Source organism: Marmota flaviventris, chromosome 2, assembly GCF_047511675.1.
Source record: "Marmota flaviventris isolate mMarFla1 chromosome 2, mMarFla1.hap1, whole genome shotgun sequence".
Lineage (NCBI taxonomy): Eukaryota > Metazoa > Chordata > Mammalia > Rodentia > Sciuridae > Marmota > Marmota flaviventris.
The window spans coordinates 93,371,905-93,386,607 of NC_092499.1; the positions used below are offsets into that span (position 1 = coordinate 93,371,905).

The window sequence follows — 14,703 nt, forward strand, 5'->3', positions numbered from 1 at the left end:
ATGTACCTCCTCCTATCCCATTGCTTGAATTACATTTACCCAAATCTACGTTGTTTTCCAATTCAGGCAGACACTTCGCACATCATAATCAACTCCTTAGAAACACCCACTTCTTTCCTGTGGTTTCCACATATGCCCTTCTCCCAAGCAAACAAGCCTCGCACAAACACCCCCAACCTATCGGCGCACCTGCCCCAAGAAGGCCCACCCAGCCCCTGAAGGCAGCATGCGCGCTCGCAGAAATCCCTCAAGCCACATTCTGGGTTTCACTGTCAATCAGATTAGTGAAAGAATGGAAACAGACAAGTCAATAAATCAAGTCTGGAAACAGTTCCAATGTTGTCTATCACAAATCCCTTATCCTCTGGAGGCTCTGATACTTAAGTGCTAGGCATTTTTGTCTTAGGAATAAAGCCAATTTCTCACCAGAAGTGTTGTGCCCTAAAGGCAACAAATATTTGCCTCACCTTACCATAACCTGTGCTAAGTATTGCCTCTGTGTCTCCCCACTCTTAGGCTAATGTCTGCCTTATGAGGGAGCAAAGAACCAGGTGAGGTCCCAAAGGGAAGGAATTCAAAGCTGGGGGAGAAGGATGTGATAGGAAAATTACAAATTTTCTAGATTTCCTTGGGCTCCAAGTCTCAAAATATTTGTCACATTCTAGGGCATGTTGTGTATATATGCTTCTCAATCTTTAATATGAACATAAGTCTCATGGGGATCTTGTTAAATTGAAGATTCTGATTCTGTAGGTCTAGCTTGGGTGCAATCCCAGACTTTGTAGTTCTGACAGGCTCTCAAGTAACACAAATGTTGCTGGCTCCAGAGCAAGTACACTTTGAGTACTGGACTGTAGAAGATAATGAAAAATCTGGTATTGTGCTTTGTTCCATGAAGTACAACAGAAAATGTAACATGTACAAGTTTCTTAAATGTGCAGTTTAAAATATTAACTAATGATACAAAGCTGGACAGAGATGATACCAGAATACTATTCTGGTATCATCCATATGTGACAGTCTCCACAGTCATCAAGTGTGAAGGAATAGAAAGATCACTGATAAGGAGTCAACAGTTGTGGGCTCTAAACAGATATTTGGTCAAGCCCACTCATTCTTTCCTGGAAAGGGAAATAGTGATTGTTATTAAGGGAGATGATGGATATGAACTAGCTTATAAAACTGTAAAATATTTATAACGAAAGATATCACATGAGGCCACATGTTTAAGTAGTAGTACAGAGTTGGGTACAGTGGCACTTGCAGCTCCGGAGGCTGAGGCAGGAGGATTGCAAGTTCAAAGCCAGCCTCAGCAATTTAGCAAGCTCCTAAGCAATTTAGCAAGACCTGTTTGTAATTTAAAAATAAATAAATAAATAAAATTAAGAAAGGTGCTGGGGATGTGGATCAGTGGTTAAGAGTTCCTGGGTTCAATCCCTGGTATTAAAAAAAAAGCAGAACAGAGTCAGACTGATGACAGCTCAAAGGAATGGAATCCATCAAGTCTGCAGACTTCCTGCAGGAGGTAGACCTGAGCTGTGAAGGATTTGGACAGATGAAATAAAGGGGTGCCAGCCTTGAGCTGAATGAAGGCATAAAGGTGGGGAGCAGCACTATAAGGAAGCAGAGTATTCCTGGTGGGGAAGAACAGGAACAAAGTTAAATTATTTCAGAGGGAAGGAAAAAGTCCTAATGATAGGGCTTAAATGATAATTTTAAAATTACAATGTCTTGTGTGCATTATACACTTACTGTTGTTTTAAGTTACTAATGAAACTTCCTCCCCTGAAGAGTGTGAGCTCCTGGAAGCTGGTAATGTTGAGCACCTCAGGCGGGCAGGCACTTTGATGGGAACCAAGGATTCAGAGAGGAGGCCATGACAGCAACACTCCTCCAAACCCTTACATTGTGTTTCACTGTAGAGTTGGATTCTGTTGGGAAGCAGGAGTAATTCCTACCATTTAGTACAGAGCCTGTAACATGGTACTGGCTTAACAAAGTTGAAATAAACAAAGGTAATTTCTCTTATTCTTAGCTTTATATAGTTGTAATTGTGGTATACATACAACTTTATGTTCTTTTTTCCCCCTAACATTGTATTTTGATTTCCCCATGTTATATAGCCTTTATTTCCTTCCATTTTGGGGGGAATTATTTTATTTGGGGGTTGGTGGGGAATTTTAAACCTATAAAGAAAAGTTCAAAGAAAGTACAGTGAAGGGCTGGGATTGTGGCTCAGTGGTAGAATGCTCACCTAGCATGCAGGAGACACTGGGTTAGATCCTCAGCACCACATAAATGTAAAATAAAGATATTGTGTCCACCTAAAACTAAAAAATAAATATTAAAAAAGTACGTAATCCAAGTGACTTGGGAGGCTGAGGCATGATGATCACAAATTTGAGGCCAGCCTCAGCAACTCAGTGAGAGTCTGTCTCAAAATGAGAACAAGATCTGGGGATGAAACTCATAGTGCCCTGGGTTTAATCCCTGGTCCCAAAACAACAACAAAAGCCCACAGTGGAAACCTGTACATGTTTTTCCAAGATTCATTGAATTTAGATATTTGCCATATTTATTCTTTTTTTCTTCTCTTCTGATTCTCTCTCTCTCTCTCTCTCTCTCTCTCTCTCTCTCTGTGTGTGTGTGTGTATGTGTGAGATATTTCTTAAGAATAGGAATTCTATAGGACCACAAAACCCCTATCACGTTTAGGAAGTTTAACATTTATTTAAAAGTGTTGTTCATTATAAGGATTATATGAAAGTTTCCCATTTTTCTCATGTGTCTTTTATAGTTTCCTGCTTCATTTGTGAAGTTCCTTTAGTCTATTTTAACCCTAAGCAGTCCCCCTTTCTTTTGTTGCTGGTTTGCTTTTCATGACATTATTGTTTTGAAGTGTCCAGGCTAATTGTTATGTAGAGTGTCCCACGTGATTTTGTTCATTCATGTTTGTTCATGATTTAATTCAGATTAAACATTTGTGAAAAGACCACTACATAGGAGATGTTGTAGACTTCCCAGAGTGTCACATTAATAGTTCTGAAATGCCCACTTGTCCCTTTATTGGTGATGCTAGACTCGATAATTTGGTTAAGCTGAAGTCTACCAAATCACTCCAATTGACTTTATTTCAAGTGAGCTGTGGGGTGATGTACTGAGGCTTTTTTGGCTATTTGCTTCCAACAACATTTTACCTAATATCTTAAGCCTTCCCTGATGATCTGTTTATATTTGTTACTACACTGGGGACTGCAAGATGGTGACTCTAGTCTATCATTCCTTTTGCCCTTATTAGCTGGCATTCTGGCATTTTTCTATAAAGAAGATCTTTCTTATCACCATCCCTGCCCACTGTCTTTCCCTTATCCCCATAAGTTGAATTTTTTTTTAAAAAAAATTTATTCAATATCCATTGCCATCACGGTATTATTAGTAGTAGTAGTACTGGGGATTGAACCCAGGGATGCTTTACTTAAATTATTAGGGCCTTTCACTAAGTTGCTTTCACTTAATTATTAGGGCCTCACTAAGTTGCTGAGGCTGTTCCCAAATTTGCTATCCTCCTGCCTCAGCCTCCCCAATCCTGGGATTACAGGCACGCACTACTGTGCCTAGCTTATTATTCTTTCTAATCCTCAAATTGTTACAGATTTGGGCGATAGGAGCCTTTTCAAGAGGTTCCTGTGTCCTTTTGACTTGGTATAATCAATCTTTAAGTAAAACTTTCTTTCTCACACAAGATTTTCTAGACTCACTTCATACCTTCTCTGTTTCAGACCTGGATCAGATATTGCTTTAAGGGAATCTTACTCATTGTAGTTGGAAAGGCATTTAAAACTTGACTTTATACTTTTAAAATGGCTATTTAATATGTTGCCCTAATGAATATGCTTTGGTTTAATACAACGTTACCTAATTATTACTATTTTTTTTAACATTTAGGATATTTACAATCTCCTTCTTTCTAAATAACTCTGTAATAATCATATTTATGCAGATAGCACTTCCTAGTTTAAGATTTATTCATTTTATGGGATTCTCAAAAGTAGAATTATTGAGGAAAAAATGTAATTTTTTTTTTTAACTCTTGATACATACACCTAGTTACTCTCACAGAAGGTTTTAGAAGTTAGCAGTGGTGCCAGATATGGTGGCAAATACATAATTCCAGCTACTCAGGAGTCTGATGTAGGGGGAATTACAAGTTTGAGGCCAGCCTGGGCAACTTAGTGAGACCCTGTCTCAAAACAAAGTATTAACAACAACAAGTCAGCCATGACTTCAGTCAAGCCAATAATTTTCTCATTTCTTTTTCTCCTTGACATCTTTGTAGCACCGGAATCTGATCTCCCTTCTTTGTGAAACCTTCTTCACCCAAGATTTCCTTAGAATGATATTCTCCTGATTTTCTCTCCTCTCATTTTCTTCTCTAATCTCCCGACATTGTATACTTCTTGAGGCCCCCAGTCTTGAGCCCTTGCTTTTCTCACAGGGCACTGAGCCAGTGAAGCATCCTCACTCCCTGTTTCCTGACTTTGGATGCCCTTATTTAAGCTCTTATTTCTTCTGAGAGTTGTCTTCTTCTAAGTCTGGTCCTTTTGCTTCCAGCCTTGTCTGGGTCTGACTCTGTTCATCTCCCTGAGAGGATAACCACATTCACTTCACTCTGACCTATGTACTCTGTTCTTTGAGAGTCTGGATGTGGAGCTGGAACTTCATTTGTGCCAGATTTTGTTTGGCCTACATAGTTTCATTCAACCTAATGTTTAAAAAATTAATTGAATAAGTTGCCAATATTTAAAAATTTGAGAGCTCACACATAACACTCAAGATTGCTGTTTTCTCCTGAAACATCAGAAGATCTGATGCATTGAACTCATATTCCCATCAAGCACAACTGGCAGAAGATGAGTAGCCTGGGTGCCTTCAGATGAGGCCATATCTCCAAAGACCATCCAAGGCCTTACGATTTCATTGAAGCTCCAGGTGAGTTGATTTTGTCACCAACTTTCACTTTTTTTCCTGACTGTAATATTAAGAGGAAAGTAAAATATTTTTCCAGAAATGTTTCTGTTAAGGATTGAAAAAGAAAATCAGAAGCAAAACAAAAGGGAGGAAAGAAGGAATGAAGGAAGGAAAACACCTAGAGGGCTAAATTTCACTTGAAATATGGGAGAGCACATTTTTCTTAGTGGAATCACAGACTATTCCTATATGATATGAAAATAACATGGTTCTGTATTGAAAGAACACAACTTAATATGAAATCATAAAGCAAACCTGGTTGGGCATAGTGGCACATGCCTGTAATCCCAGCGACTGGGGAGGCTGAGGTAGGAGGATTCCAAGTTTGAAGGCAGGTTAGGCTGCTTAGTGAGACGCTGTCTCAAAAATGAAAAAAAAAAAAAATGTAGCTCAGTCATAGAGCTCCGCTGGTACAACCCCCCGCCCCCCAATAAAAAGCAAACCTGGTCACTTTATATACTTCATTTAAAAAACTCTGTCCAAATATTTGTGGGGAGACTGTGTGCTTGGAACACAAACATGTGCAAGACTTATTCAGTTCTGTCTTCAGTTTACTTGAAAGAATATCCTAACTCTATTTTATTTGCTCCCCCGCACCCTTCCTCCAGTGCTGGGTACTGAATTCAGGGTTTGGTGCATGTCAGGCAAGTGTTCTACCACTAGGCTAGGCTAAATTTTATAATTATAGTAGTTTGTGACTCAAGTTGGGTCTTGGGAGTGGAGGGTCTTCAGATGGACTGTCAAGTCAATATTCTCTTCCATACTCCAAACTCAGGCTTCTTCTTTGTCCTTCCAACCTGAAATCAAAATAGTGCTTCTTGTCATCAGGGCCCAGGTTTCCATCCAAAGGTTCTTATGGATACAGCAAAGAATCCCCTTCTTCCATTTTGCCTGAGTCCAGGCCTGGGAAGGAAAAAGACAAGACCCAAGATGGAAGGAGATTCCTTTGCAATAAACAAAGAGGAAAGTATTTACACAAACATAAATACATAATTATTTACACAAGGACTGTCATGGAAAGATACTGAAAACTGGCAATAATTGGTGGGTGACCACAAGTATGAGGAGCTTTACTTCTCACTAGGCTTGTATATATATGTATTCTATTCAAAAATGAATGAACCAAGTTTTAAAAATGCTTGAAGGGGGGCAGGGATCACAAGGTCATAGGGGTGCTGTTTTGTCAGTATCGAATAATTCGGACACGAATTTTCCGGAGCGTGATTTTAAAGCCGTACTCGGAAAACTGGAGGTCTACAAAGTAGCTCGAGTTTCAAAGGCAGAAATACAGCAGTTTCTTTTCAAGGAAGTGATTTACGGTGTATAAAATGTCTTTATACAAGCAAAACAAAGCGAGCCCCTTGCCGTGCCATTGTTCCCACAATGCCGTGACTCGGATTCGAACCGAGGTTGCTGCGGCCACAACGCAGAGTACTAACCACTATACGATCACGGCGAGCTACCGGGGACCTGTAAGACGGGCTGTCTGATTGTCCTCTTCAGCAGTCATAGGCCTTCCCAGTCCGTGCGTCACTAAGAGACCCACCTATGGGGCGGGGCTCCAGCCTGACGCTGTATCAGAATGCGCAGGCGCACCGCTGTGTCTCCAGTTGCTCAGGTTCTGTGTGAGATTTTGGTTCTTTGGCTGGAAAATATGATGATGAGCTTCTGGTGGTGGGCTACTTGTGAGTGGGGTGGGGAATGGAAGGAGACCGCCTGTGCATCCAGGGACTGGGCTGACCAGAGCTCAGACCGTCCTTGTGAGAGGTCAGTCTCCTGTGACTTGGAAACTCTATCGGGATTCGCCTGCCTGTAGGGGGCCATTCTTCCTGGGTGCTCCTCGCTGCTTGATTCCCGCAGCAGTGATCTGACACAGCCTTTGTGGAGGGTGTGGACGCCCCCAGAACTGTGTTGGCTGCGTAGGCTGAACTCAACGAACCCACCTCACCCTCTCAGTTCTCCCGAGCCCAGCCGCTCCTACAATCCCTGGGCTCTGACTCCTCCCTCCTCAAGGCTTCCGGCGCGCGGGGCACCCACCCTACGCTGTGTTCCTAGGTGGCAGCAGGGATCTAGTCTGGTTTTTATTCTTGTCCATCAGTGCTTGCGCCCTAACGGAGCCTAAACTGAGTCGCTATACAGTGAGCAGTGGCTGTTTGCTAAATGGAATGTGCTAGTGATTTCCTGACAAGTGAATTCATAGTGACCACCCGCATCTCAAGTGTCATTCGTCCCAGCAGGAGGATCTTGCTGAACACGGATTGAATCCTTTCACCACCCTCACCCTCGAGACTGCAGTAAATTCATCTGCTTTTCCAGCTCATCACTTGGCCCTCGGTGTCGTTTCCCACTCTTTAATTATTTGCACTCATTCACTCAACAGGTGCTTGAGAAGCGTCTACAGTCAGACCAGGGCCTGGGGGCATTGTGGGGGTGGGGACTTCATAAAGAAGACATAGGGAGAACACTTATGAGAGGAATTATGATAGTGCCTTTTCAAGACTTCGTTCTAGCCTTTGCACATTAAATTATCCTGGCTGCTTGACGAATTTCCATTCTACTTTTAAGAGCTGCCTCAAAGGTTACTTCCCTTGAGGAGCCTTTTCTTCCAATCCCGTGGAGCTCATTCCTGTATTAGGGAAATTTGCACAGATGCCTATTACACTTTGTAGCCTGGCGAGTTCTCTGGGCTGCCTCCAAAATTGAGCGTAAGCGCGTAATAATCGAAAGCCTATGCCCTGCAGCAGACCAATTTAGCCAGAGCTGGTGTAAACGTCGTTCTCAACTGTCACAAGGGAATTGGAATACATTTTTTCCAGAACTCAGGATTAAAATGGAAGAGGGCGATGAGACAAAACCCTGCTGCCGAGCCATTGTCCCCCACAATACCATGACTCGGATTCGAACCGAGGTTGTCGCAGCCACAACGCAGAGTACTAACCACTATACCATCACGGAAAGCTACCGAGGACCCAAAGAAGAGCTTCTTTTTCCTAACACTTCTCTGTTGAAAGCTCCACCTTTTTGCACGTCAGGAATTTGTCATTGCTTGTTCCCGCCTCTCCCCTTCGTGACTGCACGCAAACGCGCTAGTTTCCTCTGCTCTCTGTTGGGCCAAAGGCCAGGTACCCCGACCACGCCACCGTGTGGGCTGCGCTTGGGGTCCCTTTCTCCCATTTCCAAGGAAGTTGTGAGGGTGGATCATAATTCCTATTCGTAAAATTTAAGAGTTCCTTCAGAAAGCGTGACAGTCGGGGTACGGTGAGCGTGAGAGGGACCCAGGGCCCCTGTTCGGGTGACCTGGGGTTTCACATTAACAGAGACGTGGCGTCATAAAAATCCTTTAGTTTGCAAAGCTTTTTCATGTCCTGTCATTTGCTGTCGGTACAGACAGTCAAGCAGACTTCCGGGTGGGAAGTTCATGGTGCTCGTACCTCTCTTCGGGGTCAGTGTGAAGGTCGGGTGGTTGGGAGAGAAAGTTTAAAACAGGAAGCTTACGAAAGCCAGGACAGCGGCCTTCTAGACAAGAAGAGCTACACTCAGCCACCGTGCAGTGTGGCGTCCTGGTAGCTCGCCGTGATCGTATAGTGGTTAGTACTCTGCGTTGTGGCCGCAGCAACCTCGGTTCGAATCCGAGTCACGGCATTGTGGGAACAATGGCACGGCAAGGGGCGTCTTTTTGGATTTACCAAGTTCTCTGTGTTTAAATCATATTCTGCCACGAATGAGGCCCGGGCTGGTATTATATAACGGACTATCGTGTGTATACAGAAAGTTGTATGGCTCTCCTGGGACGTTTCTTTCTTTTAAATTCTTCATCTGCTATAAACTAGCCACCTTCATCTTTCCTAGTATGTGATTGCCTTGTTTTGGATGGTTCCGTGTGGTACCTTTTTTTTTTCTTCCTCATTTGGTCCCTGGCAATGGTGGAGTCATATATTGGGTCCTTCAAAAAAACTTCACACTTGCTAAAACGTCAACACTTTGGGGATATAGACTATAGGAACAACGTGCAAGCATTAAGGATTAGAATAAATTTGACAACCATTTTTCGTTCAGATCCTGTGACAAGGAAAAATATGACCTGCTGGAGAGCTGGTTCTTATAGTCACTGAGAGGGGTGCTAATGAGAGATCTGTTAACCTCATCTCCATAGACTCATAGGTGACAGAGTGTTTTCTCTTGAACCCACCATCCCCACTCTACCTCAGGTTTAAAGCAAATTGTATTTGTTGGTTTACTTTATGTGTACTTAAAAAATCCAACTCAACAAATTCAGGTCTGTCATTTGGCATTAGGTAAAACAGAAGTGAGTTTTGGATTTGGCTTTCAGGCTGTTAGTGGCAGCTGGGTTGTTGTCAAGGAGGGAAATGAGAGAGGCCTGAGTGAGGAATAAGCCTTTCCAGCTCTTCCCAGAGGGGTGGGTGTTGTTGGTGGCAGCAAAGCAGTCAGGGAGCATTCCTGGGAGAAATGGACATTGTAATGATAGTGCACCCCTTTTACCCATAATCCATCAGCACAGATTTACTGAAAGATGCAAAAAGCCAGGACTGCAGCAGGCTGTCATTTCCCTGGGTCTCCTAGCTCCCAATTCCCTAGATTTGGTAAGTTTAAAATCACAACAGGACAGCTCAGACAACAAGAGTGTTCTGAGCTTGAACACTCAGAATGAGGAAAGGTGAGCCTGAGAATTTGCCAGGGTTTAGATGTCTGATATAAGAATTATATATTTAGAAAATCAACATCACTGACCAAAAAACTAAACCAAAACAAAACAGAACTATTCAACGGGAATGTGACCACTCTATTCCTTATATCCTTCAACAAATAACTACACTGAACTTTTTTATTCTATGAGCTGGAATAAGGCATGGGGGTGGTATGGGGGAAGCAAAGAAAGATCTGGCTTTCTCCTTAATGGACCTGCTCCCAGCCCCTCATTACTCTCTGTGGGTACTTCTGTGCAATGGGTTATGAGCTGATTCCAGAACTTTGGGAGAAAGTCAGGAGTATTCACTCTCTATGAGTAAAAACAACCAAGAAAACAAACCCCATAAATGTCCACCATGTGAGGTACCCCACGAACCATTCACATCTGAGGTCAAGAATGCTGGAGAAAGCTGAACTGAAAGGGTTGAAGGTTGACCTGGTTGTAGGAAGAATACAGGAGGGAAGGGTCCTCTCCTGCATTTCCAACTATTAGCCTTTTTGGCAGGTATATAGTCATCCTGGCCATGGGTGCATCCAGCTGCCAAAATTTCATAACACTGTCTTTTGAGGTCACTCTGTCAATTCCCCTTACTCTGATTTCAGGCCCATGAAATAGACTTGATGATGATTTGACTGTTCATTAGACTTTCCTGCAGTGAAGAACATTGCTCTGCATTAGCTTCTGATCTGCTGGCACTTGTTCTCCTTACTGTGATATTTTGGTTTAGTCTCTTAAGAGTCTAGTTGGTATGATTCATTTTCCTGGAGGCTGCTTATCTCTGGGTACACTGATACAATGAAGTTTCTGGGCTGCAAAAACTGAGAGCTAGAGACCCTGAGGCCCTGGCCTGGGAAGACATCACCAAGACTCTGCTGCCCTGGGAGCCTCTCTAAGCAGCAGCCAGCACCCCTTCTCCTTTTGGCCTTTAGTTTTTGAAACCATTTTGTGATTTCCGATTTTGGGAATGTGGTCCCCATTTTCCCCCACTTCCAGCTTGAGGCCTAACCTCTCCTTTAGGTCTGAGATCCATGAAAGAGGCAGGCTGTGTAAGAGCTCTCTGTACACACATTCTAGCTCCAGCTGTTTCCATTTTGGTTGGATTTATTACTTTCTGCAGATTTCCAGTCTTGAGTCCAAGTCTTTCTTTCTTTTTTGGTATTGGGAAGCAAACCCAGAACATTCTATCACTGAGCTACATCTCCGTTTTTAATTTTGATACAGGGTCCCACTGAGGCTGGCCTCAAATGTGCTCCTCCTAACTCAACCTCTGAAGTCACTGGGAGTACCAGCGTATGCAACCCAAACCAGCTAACTTTGACTTTCTTTATCCTTTTTTTCTGATAGACACTGAGGTGTAGTAGCTGACACCCTTCCTTTAGGCTACTCCTAATTCACATTAAAGGGTAGCATAGGTTAGTAATGAAGTCTTTGGCACCTGGAAGTACACTGCCTAGGATTTGAATCCTGACTCATCCATTTACTAGCTGGTCAACCTTGGGCAAGTAACATATCTCAATGCCTCAGTTTTCTTATTTGTAATCTGGGAGTGGGGGAAGCAGGCTTATTATGAAGATCAAATAAGTAAATATTTGTAAAGCAACAGTGCCTAGAACTTATTAAGCCATATTCAAGTTTTACCTAAATAAAATAGTAGGTGAGAAAATGATAAGGAAACCAACTCCTTAAAAATGAGCACAGTGGATCTTAAGCATCTTAACTTGCATTGTTTCCAATTCAGCATTACACTCTCTACAATAAACTGCCCCAAATACTTTTTGAACTCTTGTTTGGGAATTATCTTCAGGGTTGATTTATAAGCCATATGCATGAATCCACCTCCATATATATATAATCACATTCGTTTGAAAGGATTTTTGACTGCTTTTAAATCTGCCTTCAAAGAAAGATATCACCCCTTAGTCTTTTAAGGTGCAACAAGTTTCAACAATTTAAAATGTTTTAAGTAACAATGTTTTTAAAAAATATTTTAAGTAACATTCCAGCAAAATATGTTTTTGGTATAAGTATATAGACTTAAGGAGGCAACAACAGTGATTTATAAGCTCTGGATTGTTTGTTTAAACAATGACCCTATGGCTTCCTTGTTACTCCTAGCATACCTGGGACTGCTGCTGTCAGCCACCAGCAGCATGTTGCCACTGATAAGCAGACTGGACTAGGAGCCACCATATTACCTGGAAACTTGTTTAAAATTCAGAATCTTGATCTACTTGTACACAGAACTACTGGATCAGAATCTTCATTTTAACAAGGTCTCACCACTTGACTCATCAGCTCTCAAAAATTTGCTGTATTCTAGAGCTCTAATGGAGCTCTTCATTGGTTACCATGTGAATTCTTAGGTTACTATAAGAAGCTGAGTCTACTGATCCTCATCAATGTGGGGGGCGGCATTGAGATTTTGTTGTTGTTTTGTGCTGGGGATTAAACTCAGGACATCATATAGGCTAAGTAGGCTCTCTACCACCAAATTACATCTCCAGCATTGACATGAAAGTTTTGAGAGAAGATGGTGATCTGGAAGGGAGTTACCACCCAGCCTGTTTGCAGGGACATCTAGGGAAGAGGCAGCAGACTGGATTTCCACTAGAAGGCACTCCATCCCAAGAAGTAGGTGTGGAAAACTGAGGTTGGAAAAGTTTCACTTCTGATTTATCTGAGCCCAGAGGATTTTATTCCTGGGATATCTTATATACTTTCTGAAGGCATTTGAAAAAAAAATATGTATTCTGCTGTTAATGGGGGAATGATTATCAATTAGATCAGATTGTTTTAAAGTAATATTCAAGTATTTAAATCCTTAATGGTTTTCTTTCTACTTGATCTATCAATGATTGGGAAGGGTTGTTGAAAAAAAATCCCATTGTGAATTTGTCTATTTCTTGATTTTTGTTTTTGTTTCATGCATTTTGGATTGTCTTGTCATCTTAATGAATTGATCTATTTATTATTAAGAATTCTTTTTTTAATCCATGGAAATATTCCTTGCCTTGAAATCTAATTGTCTGATTATTTATATAGCCATGCTACCATTTTTTTTTTTCAGCGTTGAAAATCAAACCCAGGGCCTTGTGCATTATAGACAAATACTCCACCACTGAGCTGCATCCCCAGCCCCCAACTTTCTTTTGATTAATGTTTTACAGTATATCTTTTTCTATCCTTTTCCTTTAATCTTTCTGTGTCTTTGAAGTGTTTTTTGTAGAAGAAATTCATTAATTTCTGTTTTATTTTTATCCTATTGACCTCTACATTGGTTAGTTTAGACTTCTCCATTTAATATGATTCTATAGCTGGCACGGTGGTACACACCTATAATCCCAGTGGCAAGGAGGATCACAAGTTCAAAGAAAGCCATCTTCGGCAATTTAGCTGAAGCCTTAGCAATATAGCAAGACCCTATCTCGAAATAAAAAACAAAAGGGGTTGGGGATGTAGCTCATGGGTTAAACACCCACTGGGTTCAATCCTTTGTATCCCCCCAAAAAGGGAATGTATACACACACACACACACACACACACACTTATAGTTTGAATCCTATGTTGCTATTTTGTTTCTATTTGTCCCTTCTGTTTCTCCTTTCTCATTTTCTGCCTTCTTTTTGACTAATTGAGAATTTCTTTTTTAAAAATTTTTTTTAGTTATTGATGGACCTTTATTTTATTTATTTATTTGTAGTACTGAGAGTCAAACTCAGTGCCTCACATATGCTAGGCAAGAGCTCTACCACTGAGCCACAAACCCGGCCCCTAATTGAGCATTTCTTAAATGGTTTTATCCTTCTCTCTCTTTTTTTTTGACCACTACCATTCTCTATTTTGTTTTTATGAAGTATTACTAGAAAGCTTACAGTAAACATCCCCAAGTTATCACTATCTACTATTAAATAACATTGTACCAATTAATATTAGGAATAAATAACAGTATAACTCCTCTCCTGATTAAAATTTTTTTTTTTTGCTACTGTAGTTAAATGTTTTACTTTTTGTGTGTGTGTTGTAAACTACACAATACTGTGTTATTTTTGTTTTATTTATTTATTTATTTATTTATTTATTGTACTGGGGATTGAACATAGGGGTATTTTATCCTGAACTACATCCTCAGTCTTTTTATTTTATTTTATTTAGTCTTTCTAGTTTGCAGTCTTCCCTAAGTTGCCGAGGCTAGACTTGAATTTGTGATACTCTTGTCTCAGCTTCCCAAATTGTTGGGATTATAGGTGTTTTGCCATTGAGCCTCCTTGCTATTTTTGTATTTTAAAAATAATGTTATTGTACTTTTTACACTTTATTTTATTTATTTACTTTTAAGTGGTGCTGATGATGAACCCAGCGCCTTACATGATACGCAAGCACTCTACCACTGAGCTACAAACACAGCGCCCTGCTTATTATTTTTGTTTGAATCAGCCAATTATCTTTTAAAGAGAAATTTAAGATAAGAAAAATATATTTTATAATTATTCTCTTGACTCTTTGTATAGAATTATATATTTTTCTGATATCGTCTTCCTTCTGCTGAAGGTCTTCTTTTAAATTTTCTTGTACTGCTTATCTGCTGTTGATAAATTCCCTCATGCATTGGAAGTCTGAGAATGCCTATTTTGTCCTCATTTTCCCTGTATAATACTATTATTATTATTATTATTATTATTATTATTATTATTTTGGCAGTGCTGGAGATTGAACCTAGGGCCTTATGCATGTAAGGCAAGCACTCAACCAACTGAGCTATATCCCAGTTCCAATACTATTATTATTGACAGCTTTTTCTTGTACTACTTTAAAGATGTTGCTCCACTGTCTGCTTGCATAGCTTCCAATGAATCTGTATCTTTGTTCCTTTGTGTGTAATATGTCTTTTTCCCCTGGCTGATTTGAAAATTTTCTCTTAAGATGGGTGAAGTTGCTCACACCTGTAATCTCAGCAACTCAGGAGACTG

The 14,703-nt window shown here is 40.9% G+C and overlaps 2 non-coding genes across 2 annotated transcripts; one reads left to right on the top strand and one right to left on the bottom strand.

Annotated features, from left to right (window-relative positions):
- Window positions 1-6,412: 6,412 nt before the first annotated feature.
- Trnah-gug (transfer RNA histidin (anticodon GUG)) lies at window positions 6,413-6,484 on the bottom strand. The gene has a single exon. It is a non-coding gene; the product is annotated as a tRNA-His (tRNA).
- A 2,114-nt stretch (window positions 6,485-8,598) lies between these two features.
- Trnah-gug (transfer RNA histidin (anticodon GUG)) lies at window positions 8,599-8,670 on the top strand. The gene has a single exon. It is a non-coding gene; the product is annotated as a tRNA-His (tRNA).
- The last annotated feature ends 6,033 nt before the right edge of the window (window positions 8,671-14,703 follow it).